Here is a 25950-nt window from a genome sequence, read left to right on the forward strand (position 1 = left end):
TCTTCCTTCATAGGAAAACAAAACAAACCAACCAAACAAAAATCTAGGTAACAATTATTTATCACTCTAACATTCCACAGAAACCTACTCCAAGGCCAGCTAGACTTGTTACAACAAAACCTGTAATTGGCTTGAGACTGAAAAATTTGTTTTCAGCTCAACACTCAATTCAGGTTTACCAGGGAGTTTACAGTACATCTATGAAAAGCTGAACTGAGCTACTGAAATTTCCTGGCCAAGTCCTCCAAGAATGATTTTACATTCTTTACCAAACTCACGATAAAAAATACTAGAAAGTAGGTAGTTATTTAGATGTTCACCAGACGTCTAATCTGTCCCCATCCCAAAGCAGACTGAGAGTTCAAGTCAAATTTAGAGGTTGTACAAGAAATCAGAGCAAGTCATAGGAAGTGGAAATCCCATGCAGGTTAACCACTTGCCACTGTCTTTCTGCACTGAGTATTCCCACACCTACAAAGCACAAAAACTTCTTTTTTAATGGCTATGCTATTAAGAACTGCAAGAAACTGGCTGTTTAGATTATTCTCTCATTAAACACACATGAAAAGAAATCCTAACTAGAAAGCAGTACAGCACAAAGGTCAAACTGTTTCTTCCACTAGAATTTGCATGGAATATTAAACAACAGAAAATTTGGATAATTTATGCTCAAGACAAAGGTTGTAACAAGAACAAGAAATGGAAGCAACTAATTCTTCATCTGGGAAACAGTAAAATTATAATTCATTGTGATCACTGCCTTTAGATCATAACTTTCTGGTTCCCCTGGGCTCTACAATAGGAGAAACTAAAGGACCTTGCAGAAGGATTTTTAAAAAAATTTATATCAGTGAAAGAAATTAACTCATAAATAGTTACAGAATATATCATAAGTTCTTCAGCAGACCTGTTAAAACCAAAGCAGAAAGTCTTAACTAGCTTGTCAGAGATTCTTAATAACGGTCCTTTCAATTAAAAAAATCAATAAATATGTAATTGAAAATGTTGCTTCTAGTAAACAAATTTGTGAAAAGAGCTAATGGAAAAGAACACACCAACCAAAACTCCTCTTCCCTCCTGTCAGGTTTACTCTTCCATTTTACATAGTTTTGACCCGGTCTTTAGCTAAAACAAGGAAACAGAAAGCATGACCAGCTCACCATTAGCCTAGAAAGCACAGCACGTCATGTGAAGTCTGGCTCCCTGCCTGCACGTAACAGGAACATTGCCCTGTCAATGCCCAGCAGTGACAGCACAGAAAGATTATACATTCTGCTTTTTCTTTCCAGAAATGTAGTTCATAATGATGACAACAGAGACCAGAGAGCTGGAAAGATTTTCAAACCAGACGCTTGCTATTAGGGCAGAATTTTTGTGCTCACGCTTACATAGGTCCCACTTGGTCTGCGGTCAGTGGAGGTGGATGAAGGGAAGGGGGTGAAAAGTCAGTGAGACAACAGCTTTAAATTCCTAAGAGTCTAAAGTAACACTGTGTTTCAGCCTCAGTTTTTTATCCTCTTCCCTACCCAAGTTAAAAAAAAAAAAACACAATTTAGGCAAAAGCTGTCATGGTTGTTGAAGTCCATTTCCCAAACATCGACTGCAATTTTCAGGCGAAATGAAGCATCATTCACCTCAAGGAGCACTCTTTTTACTTGCAGGCAAGAGGGCTGTCTTTCAAAGCATCTTGGCGGTATCCCAAGGATGTTCAAAGTAGGCATGTCTCACTACAGGCCACATCTCACGGGTGCTCTGCCATGAAATGCTGCTTTGCCCACTTCCTAGGGGGTCTGGTTTCATCAGAAGGCAGTTTTGTTTTGTTCTCACAAGGAACATAATTCATCAACATTTTTAGGAAAAAAAAAAAACAAAAACATTTTAGTGAAAATTCATTCAATTTCATTATTCATTAGCAAAATACATTAATTAGGTACATTTTCACCCCCGAGGAAAACACGGAAGCTGATCAACCTCAACGGTCTAAGCAAAGCCATGAATAAGAGGAGACGAGCATGCTCAAAAGTCTCCTGACCATGACCTGCCTGGGACATTTCTCTCCTCCTCCACTAAAGAGGTGCATGAAATGAAGGGAGAACATCTTTCATTGTAGGGCACTATCAGCCTTGGAGCAGAGATGACTGCTCTCGGGAAGGAATAGGGTCTCTTACCTGGAGCATTAGATGTCAAGTTGAGTGAGACCAGCACCCAGGTACTTCTCGTTCTAATGAAGCCAAACTTTCAGTTAAGAGCCTACATAAAATGTTTCAGCTGTGGAACCCAAAATTTCATTGAAGATGATACAACTCTTTACCTCCATACTGTCCTGAAAATCCATGACAGAAAAAATAATATATATATATATATTTGTAGATAGTAAGTCCCTCTTTTACAGCAGGTTATAAAGTAGGTTTAACAGCACTTCTGCCATTTCAAAGCTGCGTGTCTCTGATCCCATTATGACCAGTGGGACCTATCAGTCTCACAGTGGGAGCAGCAGAAAGGAAAAATATTTCCTTGAGCACTAGGAGGTATTAAGGCTCCCTGTTACACCTGTCCTTTTCATCACAGTCCACATGATTTTGTCTCTGACTGTGAGAGAGACACCTACTGCACCCATGGTACCATCTGATGAAAACAAAGCCATTTAGAAGCACTGGAGTGCCTGAGAAAATATATAAAAGTGTTTTATTTGCCAGGGAAAGAAAATGATGAATTTTGGTGGGAGGGTAGATTTCTGGATTAAAAATGTGTTTTCCTCTCTCATGCTTGAGCTAGTGAGGAAAATGGAAAAAGAGACTCATCTAGCTCTATCTTTCCTGATTTTTTTTTTGTTGTTTTTGCCTCAGGTTCTCGATCGTGCTTTGCTGAAACTGTTTCTTTGCATGTCTGTCTAATAACCTGCATAGTTTACATCATCTATATTTTTATGTAGATTCAATAAACTCACAATTTATGAGATTTCATTGTACCCCACACAACAGAGTCCATCTTTCTTTCCTTTACTGTGCAGCACCTCAGTGCAGCGCATAGCTAACTGCCTTGGTGACTTAAAATAAGGTTGTTCTCCTGCACCTGTGTCCTGTCTCCTCCATGGCACAGCTGAGCTGAGCAGGCCAAATCGGGTTTGCCCAAAATAGTTCTCTGCAGTTTTCTCTGTCTCTCTCCAAGCATCTACAGAGCTTGGTTCCCTCCGCATACTAACAGATGCAGGAAATTATAATTTACAATGATTAACTGAGAAAAAAAAAAGAAAAAAAAAAAGTACGGTCTGCCATACTGTTTCATTTTGAAGACACAGAGATTTAATAGTGAGTATAATAGAATAAAAAAGGCTGTGAAGGTAAACACATGTTCTTCTCCAAAATATTGTGGCATGTTTATCTCAGTCAAAAGATTCTACCATTACGGTTGGTTCTTAACCTGCAAAGTTGTCTCTTCCCCAGCATGAGTGTTACCTGATAAGCCATAGGCAAAAAGGCAAAGACAAACAAACAAACAAAAAATTTTTAAATGCAGAGAGGATGGTTTGTATTCAGCTGTGGACTTCTAGATACTTCATCCTCAAGGCTAAATATTAGCACCAAGAAAAAAGAATGGAACCAATCCACAAGACTATACACCTTCTTGAAGAATCAACCTGATTAGGTTATTATTTACTACTATATGCAGACAGATTGGAGTTATTTTCTGTAATACATTACACTAGAAAAAAAGTTCTTTTTCATGTTTCAATTTGCACTGATATAAGGATACATCTTTTTAAAAAAAACTTTAAAGTATTTTCTTACTTCAAACAAATCCTTTTATCTAAGGGTGAGCCCAGGTTGTTACTTGAGATCGTTTGCATAAAATCTCATTAGCCTATTGATTCTACTTCTAACACCTAAGGTAGTACTTCATTACCATGCAAATAAAGACAGACTTTTTACTTGTAGCTTAATACAGGACTGATTATTCTCTTTTACATAGCGCAACAACAAAGCACTATTAATGAAAGTCATCAATAATTGTTCAACAGGTGAAAAAGATTAGCATCAAACAGAGCCTTTCTTACCAGCAGGAACCTGCATTCCCTCTAAAATATAAATTTTGCAGATTACTGCCTTTCAGAAACTGCATGACACCAAGTTGCAGCTTTTTTCTGCCCCAGATGGACACACTGCCCTAACAGAGTAAAATATTCCAAAATTCATGACCCCAATGTAAGTGGTGAGGCTCTCAACTCCAGCTTGTTCCCCAAAATCCCAGCTCCATCCTTTCAGCTCAGTCTAGTTATGGCTCTGTAGTATGCACCACCTTTGCTTTTAATTTAAACGCTCCTGATGACATGCAATCTGTGGAAAACAATAACATACCCTGTTAACTTGCACTGTCTTCTTTATTTAGTCTATAATAATAATAGCCAGATAGACTGTTGTTACACAGATTTTAGGTCCTTACAAAAGTTTATCATGCACTTCAGAGTGGACAGTATTTCTAGAAAATTGAGAAGAGGCTGAGATTTCAGATAGCCTGCTAGAAATCTTATTTTATAGAGAAATTCTTCAGATACCCTAGAGGTACTGCCTTTAGCAATGTTATCTATTTACTCCTTTTATATATTTACTCTTTTTACACTGTGTGGTAAATGCTAAGGACAAAGCAAAGCTTGTAACAAATCATTGCTTCTCTTCTGAGAGGAGTAGGGAGGCAGATGCAAAATATGGAAGTTTTAGAAGTTTTAACAACCTAAAATTATATGCATGTTAACCTCATCGGTTAAATGGTAACTGGTTTAAATAGCATAGACCTTGACAGAGATCTTCCACTGCCCTCATCCTATAAAATGGTATTTGCTATACAGTAGGCTCCAAAGCTACATTAAATTTAACTGTAACTACCCTCCAGGAGATAATCAAAATGTCACTGTGACACCCCTTGGGACACAGATTGTAAGTGCAGAAACTCAAAAAGAGAACATTTGATGGCAAAAATCTCCATTCAGATAACATGAGTAAAGGTGCTCCTGCAAGCAGTATTGCCCAAATTAACCCTTTTCTTTTTTTTTTTTTTTCTGAAAACCCTCAACACAGATCCTGTACATAGTAGGAAAGAAATCAGACAAGGAGGAAAAAAGAATCCCCAAAGCATACCTGAATGGCAGTAAAATGTAACTGAGTTCACTGCAGCAAAAATTTCTGGACAGAAAAAACAGCATGAAGTATGTAAATGACTAGGTCTATTCAAGCTGCAATTTTATGTCTTTTCCTTTGGTGTGAACACACACACAAGAAACTTGCTGCCATTTCAGATGCCACAAACAGGATTAATAGAGATGGGCACTGATGAAATTTGAGTAAAGCCTTGCTGAAGCCAAAAATCTTCTCTTCAATTCACCATCTGCATAAGTAATCAGAGGTAGTTGGCTACAAAAAAGAAAAACTAAACAAATAACCTGTTGGACCTATAACACAAAACCTACACGTGAACAAGATCAACCAGAAGCAGAGGTGCGCAGATAAGAAAAGCAAGGGTGCAACAGAAATGCTAGAAGAACTTTCCAGCAATTTTTCAGCCATTTTTGCAAATGCATGGACAAAGGAGCAGATAGACTGCAGCAGCAGCAGCAGCACTGGAAATGTGGCCATGAGAGATAGTAAAAACACACCTTTCTGAGCAAGTGCTAGCAATATAAAAAAAAAATTAAAATAATACTTAGGAGTGTAAGTGAAGAAAACACTCCCTATCTGTTTTCTGCAAAGTTCAGGGCAATGGGGCTTCCTGTGTAAGAAGACAGGACTTGGCTATAAATTTCTCCTGCAAAAGAGAACCTGCAAGATAGAAAACATCAAGCAACTGATTAAGTCAAAAAAAGAAAAAAAAAAAAAAGGCCTCACAGTTAAAAGTAATATCTATTGTATTTTTAAATTTTATTTTTCTAACTGCTCTAACAAGTTCAGTATATTGTTTATTATATGTGCTTCCTGTTAGTACCAAAAATATAATCTAAGGAAGAACAGCAAAATGCACACACCTATTCTGTTTGTTGGTGTTCTCACTGCCTCATCTAGTTCTGCAATCTTCTGCAGCCCAGCAGAAATTCTGATAATTACCTGATTGTCAACTTGAGCTTTTCCCTTAATTAAGGATAAGAGATACACGTATTTTGGGAACACGTTTATGCAAAAAGAAAGGAAATTTCAATTACGTGTGCCTACAGTATATAATGAGTTGAGCCCAATTTCTGAAGCAATTGCTAGCTGAAAGCCAAGGCTTTACTATAATTCAGTTTGATTACTGTTGTTGATTTCTTTTTCATTACTTTTTCCAAAAGAGACAGCTTCTATTTAGAAGCAGTAGCAAAAGCTAAGAACCGATTACCCAAAAGTACAGCAAAGGAGGAAGAAAGACTGAATACATGAAATAACCAAAAAAAAAAGGGGGGGTGGGGGGGTGGAAGGGATCGAACAGAATCTCCTGCTTAAAAGAAGAGGATTTTGCTGCACAGGCAAATGGTACTTAATTGCCAAGAAATAACAAGCAAAAGGGTAAATATACATATATGTAAGATATTCTGTTTTGTGTAGTTAAAAGCAAACCCAATCAATTGTGTAAGTGTATATAAAATAATCATAACGTTATACAAGTCAAGCAAAAACAGCTAATGAATCCCACTGACTACAAATGCCTAGTTCAGCTATTAACATTCCAGTCACAACTGCTACAATTTCCACTCACACTGTCAGAAGGGAGGGAAGGCATTAAAAAAAAAAAAGCAAAATCTTAGTAATGCCTATATAATACTTCCTAATCACCAAAAATTCAGAAAGGTTTAAGAATTCATATGCCTTGTACTGCCAAATATATTCTGCAAAGTTTTAATATGTTTTAAGACCCTTACTGTCCTTTGACTTGCAAATTTTATAGAGAAGATTACATTTTCTTGTAGTTTTTTTTTTTTTTCACAAAAACTGTACTCTGCAAGCAAACAACATTAAATGATTAACACAGATAAGAAATGAATGGTAATGTTAGTACTGCAAAAGCAGCAAGCATGTCCTACATATGATAGGAAAGAAATGCTATATTCCTGGTATTATTAAGTGAATGGCTCCATCTCATATATTCAAATGACATGATTGACAGGCCTCCTAGAAAACTTCAATCAGAAAACTTCTTGCCTTTAATAGAAGAGATACTAATGCTTTCATCATGAACAGGTCCTGGACCAAGATCATCTAAATATACATTTACTTCACTACAGATGCTGCTATTGATCTCAGCAAACCTTCTCCATGCTCACTTCTTTGATACACTTTGGCAAAGAAAAAATAAGCAAGTGGATGAAAAATGCAGTCCCAGAGGTTACCACAAAAGGTGTGAAGGCTTTTTCTGGTTTTATTTGTTTTCTGGTTTTTAAGAGTTATAACCCATATATCAACATTTTTATTTGATTATCAAAACCCATATTTTGTGAATATAGTTATCAAAGGACCTTTCTGATGGGAAGAAAGAAAAAAGGAGCCCACAGATTCTGATAGCCAAAGGTAATTATTTGACCGTGTAAGTGTTACGGTTCCCACTTGATGCTGAGGCAAAATATGTTAATATGCCCACAGGTATACGGTAAGCTTAGTTGTTTCTTTTACAATTCACTTCTGAAGCTATTAGGCTAAATTGAACCACTACAAATTGTGAGACAATTTGCATTCCTATTTAAAAGATCTATAGTTTGAGTAAATCACCCTCAAAGCTTTATCTCAGTTAAACTAAAATATAAGACAATATTAAAGAGTAAAACTTATCTGTTGACAGTAGTGATGAACTATCTTTGCTTAAAACACATTGTTTAATTAAAAATAAATGGAGTTAACATGAATTAAAGCTACTAGTGCAAGTGCAATCAACAGCCAAGTCAATCTAAGAACAGTCTGACCTTTAAAGGAGAATGTTTCCACTCATTAAACACATTGCTGACTTTTTGGAAAGAAACAGAAAGTGGGGAGAAAAAAAAAAAAAAGAGAGAGAGAGAGAAGGGAATGTTAACAGACTGTGAGAAAATAATCTAAAGAAAAGCAATCTTACTGTGTTTCAGTGGTAAGGCAAAGACCTATATTTTTAATGAATATTTTGAGGATGTTTTCACTTGTCCCCTATTTGTTGTTCTCCCAAACTGCCTGCAGTTAAATCAAAAGAGAGGATTACCAAGAGAAGAAAAAGAAAACAAAAACAAACAAAAATGAGCCTGACAATAACACAGATAAAATACTATTACCACAGGAATAACACAACTGCTAAAAAATAAATAAATAAGGAAAGTATGAAAACTGGGGGCTCTAATTAGAAAATTAGTTCCAACCAAGCTAGCAAGGTTTATTTTTATGTGTAAAATGGGAATGTTGCCACTCGGATCTCTCGGAGGCATTTAGTGATAGTGGCTACAGAGAAAGTTTGGAAAGGTCAAAGAGAAAGGATTTCTCCACGCTACACAGCTCTGTGGCAGAAGAATCAGCCAATGACCCCAGCCTCCCGCAGCCGCACGTAACCAACGCCATGGGCCGGGACCGGGGCAGGGGCTGGCTCCCAGCTCCGCGTGCGTGGGGAGTGAGGAGGTGGCTGTGTGGGTTCAGCACACCACATACTGCTTACCTACGTTGATCTCTAAATGCTGGGGAGAAGGTTATTTCCCTCCTTTCTGAGAACTACTGATAAAAGAGCTTACGTTGCCAACAGAGCCCCAGTCCTGTCCATTCAGGGACTGCAGCTAGGACAGAGACTTGGGCCTTTGGGAACCTTCCCAGTGAATGGGGTTGTAAGTTATATAGTATAGCTGCCTGCAGAAAAGTTATTTTGTCTTTTAGAGCTGACTTGATTGCTTTTCCCCATTATTATTAGAAAGTCATTCCAGAACCTCATTTCCTCTATCTGTGAGCAAACTTCTAAAGTCCAGCTTGAATTTATGGGCAGACTATCAGAAACCACTCATTCTTATGCTAACATTTTCCTATAACTTTCTCCATTTATTACATTTCTCTCTCAAGTACTGCTAAAGAGAAAGTATATCACCTGTCAACCTTAATTTCACAAGGTACCATCATATAAAGTAGATCTCTATTTCTTTGGTCAATCTAATCATTTTAGAAAAATATGAGACATTTTGCAAGATAAATGTTAAAGAGTTAGGATTTAATGTGAGTAGTAGGACTTTGACTCAGGGAGAGCCTCGAGGAAGGAGCCTTTTTGTTCTCAGTCTCTCTCTTCTTTAAAGTGACATATCCAAATGATACTTTGATGAGTCCAATATATGCATCAGCACTCTACAAGTACATATCCTCTACAAATAAAATAAACTGAGAGTTGTCCTCACTAACCCAGTAATTTTCAGGGGGTTGAAGCATAAAATTCTTTTCTTTCTTCATAACTTCTTTGGGGGATACAGCTTCCCCCAAACACACCTGGGCAAATTTTTGCCCATTGTTGAGCATAGGTAAACAGCATCATTCAGCTATCTTTAGGAATCTGTGCTCTCCAGAGTACCCTTTAACGTTGAGCAAGCTCACCTTGGCTGCAGATAAAAAGTAATCTGTCCTTTTCCCTTTCCCAGAAAGAGCATGTATTACTCTAAGTGCAGCAGCCAAAACAAGGGCATATGTGAATCTTTCTTTTCTTAGCTAAAGAACAACTTGAGACTCTCTTCCAAGGAATATTAAAGGCTACAAGAGATGAACAGTCTCACAATTTATTTTCTCAGGAAAGTTCCCAGACTCCCAGACTGAAGATTAAATGAACTAGGTGGACTGATCATTCACAGCTCTCAAAGCCAGGAGAAGAACAAGCAGGAAGAGTGCTCTGTCTGCACACTACAGAAAAAAATATATGGAGTCCTTCATTTACACGTCTTCAGAAAACAAATGTGTAATAAGAAAAGTTGTCCATTAGGCAAAGAATTCTGGGAACAATCGCTGACTCCAAAATGACAGACTGATTGAGATAAGACACAGTTTTTTCCATGTCTTCTTTCTACGTTTTCATTGCCTTTTCTACATCTGGTTTATAAAAACAAGGTTAAAAAAATAATAATAATTTTTCACATTTGCAGTATTCTAGCAGGAGCCTTTGGACTCTTGAACCTGGAACACATTCAAATCACCTCATCCATACCATCCCACCACATGCTAGTCCTATGGAGTGCACTAAGGTTTATGAAAATGACATTTTGGGTTGAATGAGAATAGTCAAAAGGCAGTACCACAGATCTGAACAGCTTTGGAAAACCACAAACAATTCAACTAAAACTAAACTGCCAAAAATGTATTTCATGAGATCTTTGGAGCTGCTGTAAAATGTGAAACAAACAATATGATAGTTTAGTGTCTCATGAAAGGTCACATAAGGTTTCTGCCAGACAAAAATACAAACCATTTCTTCCCCATCACAAACACAGGGCCATTCTTCTGTCTCTTATTTTACTTCCCCACATCAAGGTTATTTGCCTGTCCATGTCCTAATTTGTAGGCAGAGATCCTTTTTCACATTCCTTTGTTCAAAATTAAATAGAAGTTAGACAATTAGGCTGCACAAAATGTCCCCCAGGAGGTACTCAGTGATACACAACACCATCTAAAGTCTCCCTGACGTGAGGAGCTAGAACTCATTTACCATCTTGCCTGGTGTAAACTAAGTATAAACAACAGCATTTACTATGACCTGAGACGTGCTACTTTCCCTTCCATCTTTCCTCTTTCCGGCATGTTTTATGTGTTTCAGAGAAATAAAACTGTGGAAAGAAGCTACTAAGTGACAAGAATAATTTACTGAACCTGAGAGATTCACATCCCTCTCGATTTTAACACAACAACAGTAGCTTTCACTGCCTATAAAAAGAAAACTAAGGAACTCAGCACTCTACAATGGCCAGGTTTAAAACTCTCTCTAGGTGTTAGCAGTTTCTTTGAAGCAGGTATGTGAAAAGAAAACAAGTGGCTGCACTGAGTCAGGACCAGGAGCCAGGGATTTAACAAAAACTACCAAAAGGAATAAATAAGCCCAAACCACTCCTGTCTGGAGTCAGAGTTGAAAGAAGGAATTTAAAAGAAGCACTTGCTGCTGACAGTATCCGCGAACCTGCCAGACCAGCTCTGCTGTACCTGGGGCTCAAGTAGACTTTAGGGAGCCAAGAAGAAAGTCTGAGCTTCTAAAACCAGCCTGCCTACCTCCACCTTTCCTCTCTCAAGTGCTTTGAAAGCATTTACTTTATTGAGGATGTCTGGCTCTGAACTGACACCCCAATGAGCATCTCTGACAGCTTTGGGAGAGCTTCTGCCATTTTTGAGAGTATTTCTGAGGTTAGAACAGGTTGTCATTAACCCTCTCCTTGTCAGGAGAGGAGGAGGAGGACAAACAAAGCCTGAGGTGTACTTCAGTATGGTTGTCTAGCTCAACAGATGTCTGCCAAGATGGGAGAGGAGATCCCACCGTCACACAGAGAGGGCTGTGGAAAATCATCCTTTGAATCAACTGTGGGGATGTTTTGCAGAGTCAGACAGATGTGTGCTGAGATTCCCACTGAGGACTGACAGGGTCAGCAACAGCAGCCCGCTGTCTCCTGTAATGCTCTCCTAGAAGAAGAGTGTCGTGGGATTGGCTGGCATTATTGCTTTTGCTCTGATCACTGATAAAAAGCTGGCCTGGACAAAGTAACAGTAAATGAAACATAAGAGAAATAAAATATTATGACTATTTTTATCATAATCACTGCACTTATTTCAGAAGTCAGGAGAGGGCTCTCCCATGAAACACTGGTTTTCTTAAAGACCTACTGATATCACATCGAAATCACCACCACTATGGGAGCATAAAGAAAGCAAAGGGTATAAGGAAATGGTAGCACTCATGGACACTTTGGCTTTATCACCATAGTTTTCTTGTCAGACGGGGAAAAGGCTTGGCCTCTGGTAGCAGCTCTCAGTGCAGTTGTGGCACAGGAGACTCACCGCTGACTGCCCAGGAAACCTCCAGTGGCAGGACTGCGTGAAGGCCGAGCATCACCTGCTGCTGCTGGGGCTGCTATCTACGACACTAACACACCTCTGACGCTTGCAGGAGCATCAGATGTCTGGGGGAACAAAAAAAGGCTTTGGAGCTAATGCCTTGTCTATGGTATGGTGTTACTTTTGTTCTTTGGCAACTTGCAAGTCTACTAATCTGTTCTGATTGCAGAAGAAAATGTACCTGGCACCTCGACACTACCAATCATAGTATGTTAAGCTAGTATGCTAGCTTAATTTATCGGTAATGCAGAGTGTGAATTGAAATAGCTATTGCACAAATGCTCAATCCCTCCTGCCACTCAATAGCAGAATTAATAAAATCCATTAAAGGGGCAAAGTGGACAACTGAACAGTAAAATCATAATCTGTTAATCTTGAACACATAATGCAAATCTTTTCCAAAAATATCCTGCAGAAGAGAAAAATACAATAAGGTTTCAAATAAGAGGGGAAAAGACTGAGTTTAAAGTACATTTAATGCATTGGTAACAGGGTTTTGTGATGGAGTAGCCATAGCAACATAATGTACTAGTGCCTTTAAAAGAAAAACACCACCACAAAATCCCACACAGCTCCAGATAAAGCCTTGCACTCTTTTACAAGACTGGGCTGTCAAGGAGCTCTGGATCCACTCACTGAGTACATTCCATTTGAAAAGCCAAGTATACACGTGTGTCTGCTTGAAAGCATATATTACCTCTTAGTATTTCAAATGCTCAAACAATAGTTTGATCTTATGACTGCAAATACGTGAATACCAACTTAATGTATGTAAATCAATTAACACTCTACTCATCAACCTGTACATAGAGTAAGCATTATCTATGTTATATACGAGACAAATAGTTAACAAACTGCTTAATTTCTGTAAGAAATAATTTTTCTGACAGTGCTTCCCAAATTTATGCTAGAAAACTGTAGCTAAATTAGAGGCCTCTGATACCTCTAAATTATAAATTTACCACTCATAATATAATTAATATTAGTCCATATATAATTAAGATAAGCTTGCATGGAATCCAGACATAAGCATACTGACATAGTGTAACTGTCCATGGTATATATCTGTTTTGTAACACCGTGATGACGTAGCCAGGCACAATGTGTAAGCATGTGGGCAATGTGACCACAAAAAGGGTAACAACAGATATGTGTAGCTGCATGTCAGAGACACCCAAGTAACAGAGCTTGTCAGAAAAAGGACAAGAAAAGCAGAGGGGGGCTTCAGACTGCTGAATACACAGGAAGGATAACTGGCAAGGCAAAAGAAAACAAGATAAACCACATCAGCAACACATTCTCCTTTGTGGGAAGAAGAATGTAGCATAAAAACATGAGGTGTAAGCAAGGAAAATGGGAGAACAAAGACGACAGCCCACTTCAGTTTGGCTTTTCTTGTTCACCTGGACCTCAGCCTCTAGGACCAGGAAGAAATCAGGGCCACCAACACAAGGTGGCCTTGCCTCCCTGGTCCTTTGTAATCACAGCTAATTTAGAAGATTAGTGTTAAAGACTAACGGTTTTGTGTGCACAGCGCTAATAGTTAATGTTGTGCAAGAAGTGACTGCTAGCCAGGAGTGTGTTGTTAATGAACAAATTTAGTAATGTCCTGCTTTGTCAGCCTTTGAAGCACCCTGTCACAGTGATCTCTAATTGCCTAATTGAAATGTATATGCATATGTATTTATTTGCAACAAAAGCTGTTGATCTTTTATTAAAATGTACTCAAGAAACTTGACTTGTTTTGAAGCTGATCTCTCTAGAGATTTGCCATGTCACCCAGCCCCTCCCTCTATCCCTCCTTCCTCCTCTGCAGTACAGAGAGTAAAGAAGCTCCATTTTCCCACTACTTGTACATCTCATCCATTTTGATTTAAACAGTCTCTTACAAAGTGTTCAGTTCATTCTTTGTGCACCAAAACTTGCAAATAAACTACACAAACTACTTGCAAATGAATCCAACGTGAGTACAGGTGGGTTCCACCTCTCTCTCAGCATGATTTAGAGCAGCAAGTATTTTTCTAAGAGCATAACGAGATGGAGTTGCACAGCTCCTGCCCCATCTCCAAATATGTTGCTACTGTATGTCCACAATACTTTTCAGTTGAATATTTCAAAACCCCAAGCTAAAGTAGCAGCCTAGTATAATTTCAGTATACCACTGAAATTAAAGTTAACAGACACTAGGAGACTTCCTGAGGCATCTTTGAAACTGCCTCTAAGAAATAACAATGGGATATTGTGAATATATTATCTCTTGGTAAAGATAAAAGTTGGAGTCCTGCTGTGGTCATCAAAAAATCTTTCTCTTTTGGTTTCTGATGTTATTCCACATATCTCTAAAAGAAAGTTTCAAGCAGTTTGTCATCTCTCAGTGAATCTCTTCTTCAGATTCCTCTCCAAGTTTTATTTATCTAAATTTTATCACAGAGGGGGTATGAATGACATTTCTAGCTGACTAGCAATCTTTCTGGATATGTGCCGCCAGATAAATGAACACATAAATGTGCTTTCTGAGGCTGCTGAAAATCCAAGCAAATTTTCGTGAGTAATTTGCACATGTATCATACAGTGACATGCTGGAGGTACATCTAAAGCAGTGTTTAGCAATGAGAGAGGAGCTGGTAACCCACCTGCACAAACAAACAGTGGCACCTCTTCTGAAGAGAAGCAAAGCCTCCTTCTAAATGCCAGTGCTGACAGCTTATTAAGGGAACTTTTGATTAAAACAAATGCAATAAAATGGATATTCTTTACCTCAAGACCAAATAAAACACGGTACTTAGCTTTCCAAAATCAGCTGAAGCATGTAGACCCATGCCATCTGTTTCTTTCAATGAAAAAGATGTGTCTATATTTGCCAGAACAGTCTGAAAATCTGTAGCGGCACAGCACCAGCTCGCTGTAGGAATGCAGATCTAGAAGCACTCATGATCCAGAAATCTACCCGTGGCATGGATGGCATTTCGCATAGAACAGCATATTACCACCATCGCAGAGAAAACAGCTGAGACACCACGTTCGAAAGCCACCAAATGTCTCATACCAAAATTCTGAAATCCTGCCCGCTTTGCAAGTACATTTATTTTGGCTGCAATATGCACTCTTGAATTCTGTCTGCATGGTCTGGTAGGAAATATCCTTCCTGTGCAAGTCACAGAAAGATCAAATCAACTACCATATATAAAGTTATATTTATCATCACAACTTTTTTTTTGTTAAGGAGCTGGAAGTCTGGGAAGCACTTTCTGGTTAAAGATGAACCAGCTTGATAAGATCAGGTGATTTGTGAAGTGAAAATTGTCACCTGTGTAAATGAAATTATGTTGTACTAAAGAAAAGCTGCAAAAGCCACAGCACCCTCCACTGGGGTAAGCCAGAGTAATTAAAACAGATATCATGCCTATTTATATCAGCAAAGAATCTGACTCTAGTACTAGCTGTCAAAAAAAAACAAGGGGGGGGGGGAGGACGCAGAGGAGGTGAAATGATGTAATTTCATAAAAAGCAGTTAATTAACAGTAAGGTGCTGGGGCTGAAATATCTAATTATCCATTGGTATACTAACCTCCTTGCTCACAGATGTCAGAGTGTGAAACAGGAGCAGCACATCCAGTGCAGTGAAATGTTTCCTGAGCCCCTATTGACATGTAATGTTATCAGCTGCTTCCAGGAGATAACATTTTAATTTGTTGAGAAGGTTCAGGTCATGTGTTCTGCTGCCTAAACCCCACCCCTCCACACTACCGAAATGTTAACCAAAGGTGTCTGCAGGAAAAAAAAAAAAAAAAAGAAAAAAACAAACAACTATTGACAGAAAGATTTTGGAGCAAGGAAAGAACTGCTGCACACAAGTTAGGATAACCCAAAACACAAGATTACACAGACTGCTGAGTCGAGGAAGCCCTACCTCAGCTCTCATCTCCCATCTCCAGACTCTAATATTCTTGATCACTGTTTCTCTTCCCATATTTCTTGAAGAAAAATAATAATGATCATTAAGATCTAAATATCCTCCAAAGGAAGCTGGGATAACCTTAACTAGTGAAGACATAAGCCTTATTATTTCTTGGCTATTATCAATGTTTCTATAATTCCCAAATGCTATTGAGCTTTGAGGGGCAGGGCTTGGTTTGTTTTTGTTGGCCTTTTTTTTTTTTTTTTTTTTTTTTATTTATTAACAAGCAGACACTCTGCACTTACTCGGTACTTTTCCCCCCACCAACAGAAGACCTTCAAATAGCAATTTCTTCTTCCAATTCTCTCCATTTTGCCTATGAACTCAATGCTGACTTGCCTCTATTGCTGACAAAGTGAACTCAAACAGTGGGAAGCCAGTAAATCTGTAACAGCAGTGACACTTTATGTACCTTAAGTACTGTAAGATTAAAAATGTGGTTTTATCACAGTGTGATACTGATGTTAATAACTAGTCCAGAGCAAAGATTTAAGAATTCAAAGCTTTCAGTATTCTATAATTGAAAGTAGCTCAGTTGTGCATGGACTCATCTAGCAATGAAGCTGCTCAGATCATCTTAGTATTTCACTCAAATACCTAAGCTTGAGTAGGGCAACGAAGCATCCCTCTGTTGTGTTTTATCAACAGTGGTGCATCAAACATGTTTTTTGCATTTGCAAATGAAGCTACATGCAAGTAACAAAACAACACCATCTGATTTTAAAGAAGGTCAGGCATGCAGAAAAAAAAAATCATTTGTGGCACTTAGCGAAAGCAGAGCAAGCATTAAAATTTTAGATTTTTAGCCCTCCAACTATAATTACCAACAGTTACGTTCTCAATTGTCACAGCACCAAGCAATTATTTTTCTTTCAGATTTTTTTACTGTTGTTTCTCCTTTCCAATACACTTTTGTTAAAGTTAATAATTTCATAAATGTTATTTGTTTTTTCATGTTTTGACTGGATTCAAGGGCTCATAACTATGCCATGTTACAGATTACCCATCTCTCACAAGCATGTATCACACTACAGCACTGGCATCCAGCTGAATTCATTACCTATCAAAAGCAAAGGTTGCAGAGAAATAGCAGCAAGAGAGACTCAAGGAATTACACAACAGGGCAAAGGTCCAGCTGCCTCAAGCGTGAACGCACTGCCTGGGATGCAAGCAGGGGGAAGCAGGAGCAAGCTCCATGTGCAGTCACAGAGCTGCAGCGTCGCTGGAATAGCAGAGACAGGGTGGGATAGTGTGGTAGACAGAGGGACAAGCTCACCACAAAAGTCAGGCAGGGATGAAGAGGAAGGTGCGTGCCCTCCGTGTGAAGGAGGATGTTGCAGCACTGCCAAGGGATGGAGGATGATGGGTGAGAGCTGTGGGTCAGAGGCAGAGGAGAGGCCAACGGGGTGACACAGTGCTGGGACCACCCAGACAGGGTGAGGAATCAGCTGAAACCTTCCTTAAACAACTTCAAGTTTCATCCCTGGCTGCCCACCTGTCCCCCAGGAGCTGCTTTAACCCAAGGCTCTCACCCTTGGTCCCCAGCTGCTGCAGCTCCAGCTCCAGCCCCATCACACTACCCAGTACTCATCTGAATGGCAACACCGTTGTTGTATCACTTTTTAGCTTCTGATACTATTAAATTTAGCACAAAAGACAGAACCTGAAATTATTTTCATTCAAAGCAACTCTTTTGTATCTGCCCTGTAGTTCTATTAAACTGTGGCCACTTTCAGTGATGGGAACTGCATAATTTTTTTATTTTGCTTAATTCCTTAATTGACTGCAGCTAGAAAACAAGCTCTTCTCCGCATGCCTTGCGTGTCGTGCTCCAGCAGCATGCAATGTGGCCCTCTGTTCACACTGCTGTGCCAAAAACATGAGCTCGGCTCAGGACATGTTTCTTCCCCAGACTTCTCTGAGACTTGCTGCTATTACATCCCCTGCTGCTTCCTTATTCTCTAGTTCTTGTGCTATAACAGGAGAAGTGCACCTCCTTTAACTTTTAAGGATTAACTAAAACAATCAGAAACATAAACACTGCTATTTTGCAGCTGCAACCAGTTGGAAGTTGTTGATTCTCTTCAAAAAGACCACGTGTCTGCAGTCTGGTGCAGCTAGCAGCTGATTTTCTCTATTAGAAGACATCAGAAAACAGAACGGCAATGAACTGTGAATAAAGTGGTATTATATACAACACACTAATTCTCAGGAGAAATTGACATATTTGGATCTAATAAAAAATGTCAGAATGTAATTTTTACAGCTTTAGAACACTATTTCATACCCCTCTCTGCCAGTACAGACACCTTCACCTGAAATTAGATCATGAAAATGTGATGGAGACAAAAGTGATCTCTCTGTGTCTTCACGGGTATTGGTCAAAATCAACTCTACAGGGACATTTGTTTCTGAACAACGACGAAAGCCTCCCGATGCAAATTGTCACCATTTTTAGTTTCTAAATCAGCTTAAATATAAGCTAAAATATAGGACTCAATGCCTGTAAGCCTGTGCAAATGGTTCTCTGTGCATATACATCGTTCATTCCCTGCATGGATTTTCTGGTACTGCATGGCATTTGTGCAGAGCTGACCAAGCACATGTTCTTGTTCCATATCAGCCTGCAGAGGAGCAGGATGAAGAAAGAAGAACTCCAAAAAATTAAAGCAATTCAATCCTCCCTCATAAATTGTGTTGAAATGAGGTAGGTATACTGCAACAAACTCAGACAATCCCAACATTTCTGATGAAAGAAGCCTAAGGGCAGCAAGCGTAAACTTGCCAGAGACCCACAGTAATAAAAAAAAAAAAAAAAAAAAAAAGTAAACTAATGCAGACAATTAGACTATTAAAAAACTTCCATAAGAATATTTAAACGAAGTGGGTAAAAGTCTTAAGGTGGAATTGCAGCCATAATTTGAATGAAAAGTATAACATAACACCTCATGATTCAAATCCTATACATCATTCTGCTTTCACTTTACAGTTGCTGGAAATGCCATCATAAGAAAATACTATACACTATTTCTGGTAGTACATGTTTATAGCTTATAGTTTCTTTATCCCAGGAGTTGTCACATACATAAAGAAAAGCAGTAATTTCAATTTCAAATCTGCTTAAGGATTTATGTCTATTTTCTATTATAAGCATTTGACTGGGTCTATGAAAAGCCAGATGGAAAAGTTTCTACCCTTTATGGGCAGGAAAATATCTTCTTGAGTATTTTTAGACCATGTGATACACAGCTTTTAAAGCTTGAGGTACCGCTTCCATGTTAAAGGAACTGACTTACAGATGGCACGGGCAGTATTAAACAGTTTCTGTGCATTCAACAAAAAGCAGAGATGAAATCGTAGAAACATTCTTAGTTATATTTATCACCAAATGTTACATTTAAAGATTGACATGTGTGCAAAGTAGGCAAAACAGAAATAACAATCGTGGCCACATCTGCAAAAATGAAAGGGAAAAGGATGGTGTAGAATGCTCACCTACTGATCTGAAAGGGAAAACATTTTGCCAGCATGGCTTAACATGCCAATTTGCAGGAAACTACAAGCATATGATATGCATTTGAATATAGGTCAAATTCAGCAGTTAGCTATTTTACTAAATACATAACATGCCTGCTGTTAGTGTAGGTCAGGAGTCTGGAAACGTTGTGAGCCAGTATCAAAAAATTGTTGAGTCTGCATTTGACCATTTTCATATTTAAAAGTTAAGAGAATTCAAAATTATTTTGCTTCCCTTTCATCTTTCATTTCAGAATTAAAACAATTAACTAAAACTATGAGAAACGAAAAATGTCTGTTCTGACCACCAATAAAACAGAGTCATGCTGCCAAAATGTTCAAAAATGGCTCCTAATTTTTCATTCCATTTAGCTTATGACCAAGTCTGGGGGCTATATACCTGCTGAGAATAAGAGACCAGGAGTTCTTGGAACTATTAGTGTATTTTCCCTCTTTTTAAATAAACCAAATACAGCAACCACATCCAAGAAGTTTTTCTGACACCATTTAACAATGTGTTATATGAAAAAAAAAAAAAAAAAAACCACAGCTGGACTTTTTCATTTGTCTGTTGGAATAACCAGACACGCTATCAAAATTAAAAATCAGCCTCACAAAAAAAAAGGATGCTCAAAAACCCACCCCAACTGCAAGGAGCACTCTCATCTCACAACTCAACATTGCAGGAAAGACTGAAATAAGGCAGACATATATATCTCAGCACATCCTGAAACACGCAGCCCTGGCCAGGCCCAGCTGTGCTGCCTTAGCGGGTGAGGTTACTGCCCTTGGCTCCCCCCATCTCAGCCTTTTGCAGATGGAGAAGAAATGTCTCCCACCCACAGACTTCACACTACAGAGGATTGCACAAAGATGATCCCACATGGAGAACAAGGCCGAAAAGGTCACCTCCTCCAGTTTAAACCATTAGCTTGAAAATCAACATCAAAATCAAATGATGTGTGGTCCGATTTATGAATAGTCTACTGGTAAGGAAGGTACAGCCCATGCAGTCTGGAAAGAGGACTGCCCCCCAGATTGCAAGTAGATAAAAGTATCTGGGAAAAAAAAATCATAAAAGATGTCATTGTTTGTTTTCTGTCAGCACTGAGACTACACTAGGTTCTGATCATCATAAATAAGAACTGGGGAGAGAAATAAGAAACTTCAGTGCACTGCATGAGAGAGGAGGAGTATTTCCCCAAGAATATTCTTTAAATTGATTTAAATTTAGTGCACTGGGGTAAAATTAAAATGTAAAATGCACGCTTGGAGAAGTATTTTATGAGCTTGAAGGATCTGCTGTTTGACAGGCATAACTTAGCAATGTAGAGAGGGGAGATGAAAAAGCACTGAAGTGAAGAAGTTATTCCAACACTCTCTTCACTAGTTTTTGACAGCAGAATTCTTAAAGAACATAGGAAAAACTCAAATCCACAGTAATTTTGAGAGTCTGAAAGCCTCTGACAACAAGCAACAGTTACATCCCTTAATATTATGGGTATTTTTTGCCTGTTGGAAATCTGTAGCTTAGTATGATTTCAAAAACTATGTTGCATTTAAACTCAAGAATGAACTGAGATACTCATGGGTTATAGCATTCTCGTGAAAATCCTCTTCTGTTAGAAAAGATGATGATTTGTAGTACTTCCTCCCTCTTTCCTTTGGATGTGGAAATCAACACACATATACCCACCTCACAATTCTTGCCCACTGAAAGATCATGGCATAAATATGCTGGGGACAGACAAGGAAATAACTCCACCACCGAATGACCTGGAGAGGTTTTGCTTATGTAAATGCAGGAAGAAATCTTGTGGATTTCTGTACTAACAAAACTGGGCAATACTCATGTTTTTATTACTTGCTTTTCTGTTGTTGTCACTGCCTAATCATATTTTCAGTGCTATTGCCAGCAAAATGCATCTCCCAACATTTAATCACAGCCATTTGATGATGATTCTGGAAAAGTGTCAAGATTTTAGAGGCTAAATCTAACATAATATAATTGAAGTAAACATGCAAATACGGTTAGGAAAAAGGTACAGTTTATCTCTTTATCCTGCTTATGCGTTTCTGGTATTTTTTGTGCTGTTTCAATTATTGTTTTCTGTGAAAAGAGGTTGGTCATGGGAATTGTAATATAATTGCAAAATGTAAAGGTTACCATGCACGTGTATTTTCATTTATCCTATTTAACTCTGAAGAATACCACAAAGCTGCTAATATCTGATAATCCATTTACAGAAGCTGAACGTTATCTGTAAAAATTAAATTGTTTACATTCACATTGTCATACAGCAAATATAAATGCTCATTCATTATTTAAAATGTATGTCTCTTCACAGCACATTTATATCATGACAAATTTTATGTTTTCTCTACTCAGTTTTGGCTAACCAACTCTGCAGATACGTTAGCACCATCTTTTGGTTAAACTGTATCTTGACCTATATTTATATCTTTTTATTACAAAAGGTCTTACAAATGGGGTTATGGTAAGGGAGCAGGAGTGGGAGGATGCATATAAATTCATATTGATGCCATTAGCATTTGGTGAAAGTTGTGGTAAGCTTTGGAAGTAAAGGTCCATGCAGTTGGTTACCTGCTCTCTCTAAATGGAAGATATAAACTGGGCCATGAAATGGGGACTGATATGGAGATCTACCCTGCCACTACCTCTGATATTTCCCTGGAGAACATCCTCTGAACACGGACAAGAGCCAAAATGGATAGGTGGAGCTGCTCTTTGTGGAACTGACCATTTCAAAGCACACCACCATGAAGAAATGAAATTCAGTGGGAAGCAATCTCTGATGAGGAGGATCTCCAAAAACAGAAGTGGTTATCATAGAATCATAGAATGGTTTGGGTTGGAGGGGACCTTTAGGATCTTCTGATTCCAACCCCCTGCCAAGGGCAGGGACACCTCCCACTAGACCAAGGTGCTCAAAGCCTTAGCCAGAAATGTCACAGTTTTTAATATCTTTTCCTGTTCCCACACAAACTGCTGGCCAGAAGTTCACTCTACTCTTTAGATAACCAGAATGCATCCCTTTAATTACCCACCTAATCCCATGGTGACTATAGCACGGGTATTGGAGGTTGGGCCCTGGATGATAACCCAGAGAGAAATCTATTGGTCTTGATTTATATTTATGCTGAGGTATTCTTACATTGTTGTAGCACTAAAATGTGCTTTGTTTTGTTTTGTTTTCTAATTAATTTATTTTCCTAGAATTGTGTAAAGATGACTTTTTGTATAAATGAAAATCAGGTCACTTAATCACTTAATCATCTATGGATGCTTGCTTGCATCATATAATTTTCCAAAAACACGTAATGTGGGCCTACTTTGGTGGTTTTCTGTTACTTTGCCATTCACTTGTACTTTATATTTTACATTAACTAGTATAAATACCTCTAAATTCAGACTGAAGATGACTTGTAAAAACTATTTTTCCCTCTATATTTTGTGTTGCTTTTTTAAAAATTGTTTATTGAAATCAGTTAAAAAGAGGAATGAAAACATTTCCTATTTATACAAAAAACTCCATACCTGTATTAACATTACATGAAAAAAATTTGTCATATGTTATATCTCACTGATGGACCTCTCAGCAGGATCATATAACAGCATATACTTATGCAGTGACAAGTATAGAGGGAATATATGCCAAATAAGGTGTAAGTTCAAGATTTCAGAATGTGGTTCAAGCTGAACTGCTGGCATGTGCTAGAACTTTGAGAATATTCCAGAAGAGAGAAAAGAAATAACGATTTTAAAAACAATTTTTCCTCTTCCAGATTTGGAGTGATCCTGGAGAACTAACAAAATTTTCCTAACTCCAAAAATTAGGAGTAGTGTAGCGAAGGCTGCAAAGCACAAAGGACCTCAGAAAGCACAGAATCTCCTTGCTGTCACGAAGGCAGAGGGCTTTCCTGGTCCCCTCCTAGGTTCATCAAAGTGAGGTGTCACATTCTGCTTCTGATAAGGCCCTTGGAATTTACCCAACATGAAAACAAGTAGGTTAACCTAAACCTGCAAAGCATGCTAGGATGACTAAGGTCCTTATCTAATTGCTTAGACATTTAGAGTTCCGTCTGGTCTCTCCATGTAGAAGAGAGGAGTCCCTTTTCCATCACAGCATATCACCACATATACTCAGCTGGATGCACCACCTTTGTATGGAGGGAAGTACAATTTCAGAGCAAGGCAAAACCAGTAAACTGCAAACATATGTGATTACTGAATAGACAAGGACAGAATTTGATTTACTGTGCTGCTGAGTTCGTGTCATCTGCAGAGCTGTTCACGCCACCAGAATCCCCTCTACCTCACTTGCAAAATATATATATATATATATTCTCCCAGGGCAAAACAGTGTTAAGCATTACATCTTTTTAGTATGATGCTTTATATTCCAACTACTGCAATATGTAATCAATTTGGCATTCTGCTTTGCAGAGCAGTCATCATTCATTGCCACCCTGATCTATGAGTGTAGATACATCATGATTTACCTTTGGCATTGAGTATTGCAGCTTTGTTAATTTATAGCAGAAAGATAATTTATTGTATTGTAGCAGCAATATCAGTGCAAAACTTAGAAGCAATGGCACTTTGAGAGAAATACATGCTACTTGTATATTTAATAAGGACATATTAGGCATATATATTTGCTAGTAGCAATCACTGGTGCAAGGTCAGATTCTGGCAGCAGTACTGCTTTGGATTAGTGCCTTGCCCCACAACTAAGGTAGACAAAACTAGACTTTTTATGATGAATTATTGCAATGAAGTTGTTCTTTGTATATTTCTAATTTCAAGTCAGAGCGTAGGCTGGTCGTCTGGCAGCTCTGCCACAGTCTTCAGTGGGACTGTGTTCATAGTGATCTTACCTAAAACTGTCCATTGAAAGCTGTCTGATCTAAAGGCACTTTTATTTTCTTCAAGTTCTTCCTTTGGAGTTATTTAGACACAATATTAGAAGCAAAATTGTTAATGATTAGTGAAATTATAAGCCATGTGTAAAGCCATGCAATTCAATCTCCTTTACCCCTTTGGTAGGCTTATTCATACACTTGGAGACAGAGGTGCTCTTGTAACCACGCACAACAGAACAGGCAGGAAGCCTAGAAAAGGGTTTTGTAGTCTTAAGGATGTCAAATGAATTTCAGTAAAGAGGCCTGATAACTACTGATAACATTGCCACAAACAGATGTCTCTTAAGATGTGAATAACAAGTACTTAGAAAGGTATTATTTGTGTAATACAACATATGTCTATATAGTATATATCTATAAAATACAACATACCAAAAGATGCTCTTTTACCTCTGTTATGTAATTTGATTTTCCAGGGCATAGAAATCTGGGAATCCTGAAGTAAGAATGTATGCGTGGAGAAGAAAGTTTTAAGGTCATGTGGAACCATGTCTGGAAAAAAGGACTAAGATAACCATGCCTTAAAAGAACATTGATCTGTATCTGAAGAAAAATATAACAAAATGGATAGTCCAAAGAGAAACAGGCTATTTAAGAAAAGATACATTGATGGATAGTAACTTGAATGGATATGCTATCAAGGCAAATGGAGTTGCAAACCTGCCAGCTGCGTAGAGAATCACATAATTCAGCCATGCAGGCTATCATAAATGTTGACTACAAAATAGCAAAGGTGGAGCCACCTCTAGACTGGGTATCTAAAACTTTAACAAACTGTGCTTAGTTGTTTCTTCAGAATTGGAGAGGCAGAAGGGATCACGCTGATATCCCACACTAGTACACATTAATACTGTCTTGTTTCCATTAAAGCAAAATGTATCTTAGTATTTGGTCTTTATATGTATGGACTCCTTGATTGGTCTGATTGACTGCCTGTTAGGCGTAGCCACTAAATCTGACTGCTACAAGAAACTGCTCAGTCTTCCCAAGCCTAACTCTGGTATTGGTTTGCTGGTATTTGAGAATTTATGTGAAATTTTGTGTTGGCAGACATGATACAGGAGTGAACCAGAAGGCAGACAAATCAGCAAGAAAGAACAATGGCTTGTCTCGTTCTATCTGGCAGCAATTAAATTAACCAGGAATTGTACAGTATCATAACTGGAGATTAATAGGATAAAAAAAAGAACATAACATGAAATCCCAAAGGTGGAGGAGCTTTCTGCTCTCATTATTCAGTAAATAAGGGCAAAAAGTGGTTACAGAGCTACATTGTATATATGCTTATATTTCTTATATTTTCCAGCAAAGGAAAAAGCTTCAAGGGACAAGTAGCTCTTTGCTTGCCTTCTAAATAGCCAGCATATTGTAACTGTGCATCATTGACTCAAAATACAGTGTTCATAAAATGGTTATCAAGGGACCCAGCCTAGCTGAAGCTCATTCTAGTTTCTTCCAACCACATCTCGCAGAAAAGCTACCCTGAAAACATACACAAAT

The 25950-nt window shown here is 38.3% G+C and overlaps 1 long non-coding RNA gene across 1 annotated transcript; it reads right to left on the reverse strand.

Moving 5' to 3' along the window:
* Positions 1 to 2168: 2168 nt before the first annotated feature.
* Positions 2169 to 3433, reverse strand: LOC106033979 (uncharacterized). Its single transcript, XR_001205735.3, has 2 exons — positions 2948 to 3433; positions 2169 to 2323 (listed from the first exon to the last, which is right to left on the reverse strand). It is a non-coding gene; the product is annotated as an uncharacterized lncRNA (long non-coding RNA).
* Positions 3434 to 25950: the final 22517 nt, after the last annotated feature.

The sequence above is a fragment of the Anser cygnoides genome, chromosome 8 (genome assembly GCF_040182565.1).
Source record: "Anser cygnoides isolate HZ-2024a breed goose chromosome 8, Taihu_goose_T2T_genome, whole genome shotgun sequence".
Lineage (NCBI taxonomy): Eukaryota > Metazoa > Chordata > Aves > Anseriformes > Anatidae > Anser > Anser cygnoides.